Below are 6,009 nucleotides of genomic sequence, written 5' to 3' on the forward strand. Positions count from 1 at the left end.
AAATTGGAACGGAGCGTCAGAGTTGCTTGTCGCAGTTGCTGAAGGCGCAACTTGGTGATGAAGACACTCCCACTGAGTTAATATTCATTCCTGCCCTTACTTTTGAACTTTCATCTGGTCCTAAGGGTGCATGTAACTCTGTAAGGCAGTTAGCCCAAATACAGGTTTTGAAGATAGGAGCTTTGCAAAACCGTGCTCAATGTTGTAATATTTTTTTAAAAGGGTTTTACATTTTTCTTTTTTTTTTTTATTTTTTTGTAACTGTTGCAGTTTGGCCAGGGTTGGGTTTGAACTCACCACCCTCAGTATATGGGGCTAGCCATTGTAAAAAAGTACACGGCTGAATACAACTTGAAGAACAGGAGTAAGCACGAGGAAGGACACGAAAATCTCAATTACACCACTGATCCTAATTTTAGCTAGCTCTTTGGTTTTAGCTGGGGACACAGAGGTGGGAGGGGGCTACATCAGCTGCAGTGAGCAAAGTCTCCACTTTGGGCTCGGTTGGAGGTGGGAGAAGAATGTCTAAGGGCTGGAGCGGCCAGAGATTTGATTATCCTCTTTTCCCCTGTTGTCTTGAGTTTATATAAAATCTTTCTCTGTAAAGACAATCGATTGCTCGTGGCTGAAGATAGGGAGTAGCTGCCAATGGGCAAAGAGTTTCTTTTGGAGGTGACAGAAACCTAAATTAGATTGCAGTGATGATTTGTAAAAATCTTTGAATTGTACACTTTATATAATAAGCACAGGCAAGGAAGGTCTGGAGTCCATGGTGTCTTTATCAACTGTGTTGGCAAAACAGTTTTCTCAATACTACAGGAGTGAAATTTTATTTATTTTATTTTTTTGAGACAGAGTCTCTGTTACCCTGGGTAGAGTGCCATGGCATCACAGCAACCTCAAACTCTTGGGCTTGAGTAATCCTCTTGCCTCAGCCTCCTGAGCAGCCTCCTGAGAGAAGTTTTGCTCTTGTTCAGGCTGGTTTGGAACTTCTGAGCTCAAGCAATCTGTCTGTCTTGGCTGCTCAGGGTGTTAGGATTACAGGTGTGAGCCACTTCACCTAGCTGAATTTTTATTTCTTTATTAATAAAATTGTTTGCTACATTTATTATCATTTGAAATTTATTGTTACGTTTTTAGAGATGGGGTTTCACAGTGTTTCCTAGGCTAGCATGCAGTGATGTAATCTTAGCTCACTGCAGCTCAAAATTTTGGGCTCAAAATTTTGAGCCTCCTGAGTAGCTGGGACAAGAGGCAGGTGGCACTACACCTGGCTAATTAAAAAGCAACATTTTTTAAAGGTGGGGTGTCACTTGTTTGCTACCTTTAAAACAAGTTTCTATTAACACACACAGAAGGCAGGTACATTCTGTGGCAAAACTCCAAATCAAGGCCAGGCTTCCTGGCAACCACCCTCTATTTATATAGAGGTGAAGATTCAAATTGGGAAATGATCCTGGGGTTTCCCTGCATTTTCTCACCCTGGCTTCTTGATGTTCATGGTTTTATGTCAGCTTTTGCTTTTCTGTTTCTGGGTCAAAGTGAGTGAGATTTCATTTGGTAGAATGGCTTAGGGCTTCAGTTCTTGTCTAGTCTTATCCCTTCACCTTGAATCTGGAGACTGCAGAGGTCCTTCCTACCTGCAGATGACTAAGCCAGGAGGGGTGGCCTTTTTCTGCAAAGGAATGCTGATTGGAACAAAAGGCAGAGACAGGGCTAACTCACTCTCTCTGCTTGGGCTGGGACATCCATCTTCTCCTGCCCTTGAACTTGAAGCTCCTGGTTCTCAGGCTTGGACTCAGGTTGAATCACTCTACCAACTTCCCTGGTTCTCCTTTCTGGAGCTTGCAGAGGGCAGCTCCTCAGGGGCTGTCCTTTCCAGGGGTCTGAGGATCGAAATTCTGGCCATGCTTCTTGGAATCCAGAGTTGATACTTACAGCAGGATCTCTGTCAATTGATCATCATTTTGTAAAGACTGAATGGATTCAACCGGTAGGGTCCACCTTTTCTATATAGTTAAAACAGAGTTGCTTCATAAACTCAGTAAGCTCGTGGAAAATTCATCTATATTTGCTCCAGAGAGTGAAATCTTTATCTTCACTTTGTAGTGCTTCCCTTCTTCCAACGGGATAGATCAGGTTGCAGTTTCTGCAACCAAAAAAAATGGAGTCCTAAAACTGTCCCCGCCCCCCTTATGTGAGAGTAGAGGGGTCTCCATGAACTTCAGAAGTGGCCACATAGCAGAGCTATAGGTTACACTTGTCTCTCTCTCCAGCTGACTCTATTCCCTCTTTTATTCATTCACTGCTCCAGCCAGGGACTTTCTAGCATATCATTTACTTTTCTCTTTGCTTCAAGGACCACACCATTTACATTTTCATATACCTGATAGTATGAGGGAAAAATACATTTCGCAACCCCATATGTACAATTAGTATTCTGGACAACTTTGAGATGAAAGATTTAGACATCCATCAAACTCTAGGTTTACAAGGTGCTTGCTATAATTTTCTGTCACGTCATAAGAAAGAATCGAAAACAGTGACCCTGTCCTCAAGAGTCACTTTCCTTCGTTATTGTAGGAAAGGCAAAACTCTTCCCTCTTAGAGTCTCCAGTGGGACCTGAGAATTAAGTGAACATAAGACAGATGAACAGGACAAAAATATACCAATTTTATTTAATATTTTTCCATGTATATGGGATGGGAGCCCTCACATGAGACAAATATATACCAATTTCATTTAGTATTTTTTCCAAGTACATGAGCACCCTCACAGGAAAATCAAGATCTCTAAATTGGGTAGGCCTAAATGCTTATATACTAGGTTGAACAAAAAGTAATAATTCTGGAAAAAGTTACTAAATATGCGGGGCTATTACAGGAACATAAGGGTTAATTTAACAAGGTGGTTTGTACGTATTTCTCTTGGCCTCAACTCCCCGTCTCTGGTGATAACATTTCTTTCCTCTGGGTGTAGGGAAGGCATCATTTCACGTGTGAATTTTATCTTCTGAAGTAAAGAGGGATCAGCGTGCCTTTCTTGCATCTGCTGTTTTTCAGGTTCTTTACCTCAAAATGATCTTTATGTCACAGTGTCATATTATAGGGTGGTGTATTCTGCTATCCTTTATTACCTAGTAGAGGTAAGAGGGACTATGATCGACAAACACTTTTTAAGTGTTTGATAGAATTAAATATTCATATGGCCAAGTGCCTTCTGCCTCCTTTGGTTCATCAGTGGCGCTTCCTCCGGGAAATCTTTGCTGACCCTCTCTGCCTGGGTCATGTGCTCTCCCCCTGCCCCCAGAGCAGCCTGTGTCAAAGTGCTAATCACATATATTCTCATTGGCTGTTGCCCCTAGACATCTTAGGAACCATGGCTTTCATCCCTGGACATCCAGTGCCTACACCTGGCATCCAGACATACCTGGTACCAAACACGGTTCTCATAAAACGTTTGAATGAAGGCACAATCAAAGTCTAGTGGAGGTAGCATTGATAATTAAAAAGCAGGGCAGGTGCTGTGTGTGCCTTTTAGATAATAAATAAAAAAGCATAAAAAGCTTGAGATGAGCCACTGGAATGAGGAGGATATTGATGACTGAGGAAGGTATCTGGGTCAGGAGAGTGTGTGGGAGGGAGTCAGCTTGGCTTGGGGTGGAGGGGTCAGGCCTGCTTGGAATAAAAAATGGTTATAGAAAGAGGGTGAGGCTGGCTTAACGAGGATTTGAAAGGCAGGAGGAGAAGTTTGTTGTGGATGTGGGGGGTCACCAGGGAGTCAATGATGCTCTTTGTAAAAGCTGGCGAGATTAAGTAAGCCTGTGATTCACAGGTAAGTAAGTAAGCCTGCTTGATTTTATAGTTAAGGGTGGAGACAGACTGAGCAAGAAGGGAAGAATCATGCTTCAGCGGAAAACTGCTCACTGTCCAGAGGCTCCTAAGGAGACTCCTGTGGGTCACGTTATTGCGTATTCAGATTCTGTGGAAGCTCTTTCCCAACTCTATGAAGTGTGTGGTTGTGAGACACAGCCAGGCCTTGTCTGTAGGTAAGCAAGTTCTGCCCTGTCCAGCAGACATTCAATTGACAACCTTCCACCCCTGTGGAAAAAAATCACTTTTATCTCTATTTGCTCATTCATTCCAAAATTCTTGATCTATAAATGTATCAACTCTCAGGATTCCCTTTTGAACCAGGTATAGCAACTATCTGTTTCCTTCATGAGACAAATAAAATGTTTATACGCGTTTTTTTTTTTTTTGTCTCTGTGAGAAACATGATTTTAAGTATTTTAGAAAATTATCTTTGAAGAGCAGATACGCTAGCCAGAGGCATGAATTTTTGATGGAACTTGCTAGATGACTCCACTTGAGATGTGAAAGGCAGAATGAGCTGGATACAGGCTTATGTATGCACTTGGGAGAGCCCTGTTTAGGGCCCCAACACCCCTCCCTGCTTACGGAGGAGCAGCTCTGAAGGCAAGCTGTTTGGAAGCAGATGGGGGGCTTAATGAGAAATGTTCACTTGGAAGTACCAGTGTGAGACTGGAGAGAGGGAGTAGGTGGAAAAAGGCCAGCCTGAGCTTCAGATGAACATACAGAGGTTCCTGGGTGAGGCCCTGTGGAGGATTAAGCAACACCCACCATCTCTGCTGTTAATCTGCCACGTTGACTTTTTAACCGAGCCCCCCCTCCAGAAATGCCTCCAATCGAGTACTTACTATAAATCCTGCCCTTAGGTCAAACAACCTCCATGATGTTATCATATCATAAATGCATTCTTATCATAGATCTTGCCCATAGGCAAATTCCCTTTGGTATCTAAGCCCTGGGCTGAGAGGTAGCAGATCAGGTGTCCACCATCTCACATGGCTTCTGTTCTTAAGTCCCTACTAAATATTTCCTTCTGAGAAACTAGATTTGACAGCCTCTTTCTTTAGCCTCTCAGCGTCCTCAGCCTTAGAGAATAGGTTTGCATAGACCTGCCTACACAGAACAGCTCCACAGCCAGGACACGGAGTGTTTCCCTAAAGGAGCCGTACAGACCGAGATGAACAAAGACTAAGGATGGAGACGAGGGCAGACACCTCCACCAGGCAATGGAAGACTCCACGAGAGAGCCAGAGTGGTGTGTGGTCAGAGAGGCAAGAGGAAACTTAAGTACATCAACCTCGATGAGGAAGCAGACATTGGCTCGTCACAAGTCGCCTGGGCAGGCTAATAGTCCATCGCTGCTTCTAGTGATGTGTTTAAAATACCAACATTATTCACAGTGGGAAGGGAAAACATTTTCCAGTAATAAAAATTGTATACCTCTTTCTTATACTCAAATTAAAGGAGTATGTATTATATTACCATTGCATAAAATTGTAACTATTTGGAATTCTCTTTTGTTTTATAATCCCTTCTCCCTCTCCCACCCCAAATCATAATGGACAATGTTAGTCCGCTGGGGGTAGCAGTAACTGCCACAGGGTAGAGTCCGTGAGTGGTACTTCTGATACTCATCTCCCTTTTTTCTTTAGTGATGTAAGTTTTAACGGGACACGTCACCATCCAGCTGAAAACTATTTACCACCCTTTCTTTGTAGTTTCAGTGGTTCTGTGATGAGGCTGCAGCTACTGAGCGGAAATGAGAGTAAAGCATGTGTGTGCAACTGGCAAGGCCTGGCCCTGAGTCATCCAGCTGTTCCCTTCAGCGTATTCAGTGAGTGCCTACTAAGAGCCAGGCTCTGGGCTACCTCAGTAAACAAAAGAGACAAAGATCCTCGCCCCTCTGGGGCTTATATTCTAGTGGAGGGTAACATCCGACAAACATAACAACTAACTAAATTACACGGTATGGTGATGAGAACTTTGGGGAAAGAAGAAAGGGGCCTGTTGAATAAGAGGGTTGAGAAAAAGCACTCAGTGAGGTGGAGTGTGTCACTGTGCTCAGGACGGTGGGCCAGGTAGACCACCCTGACAAAATGACATTTAAGTAGAGCCTTGGAGGAGATGAGCCTTACA

The sequence above is a fragment of the Nycticebus coucang genome, chromosome 23 (assembly GCF_027406575.1).
Source record: "Nycticebus coucang isolate mNycCou1 chromosome 23, mNycCou1.pri, whole genome shotgun sequence".
Lineage (NCBI taxonomy): Eukaryota > Metazoa > Chordata > Mammalia > Primates > Lorisidae > Nycticebus > Nycticebus coucang.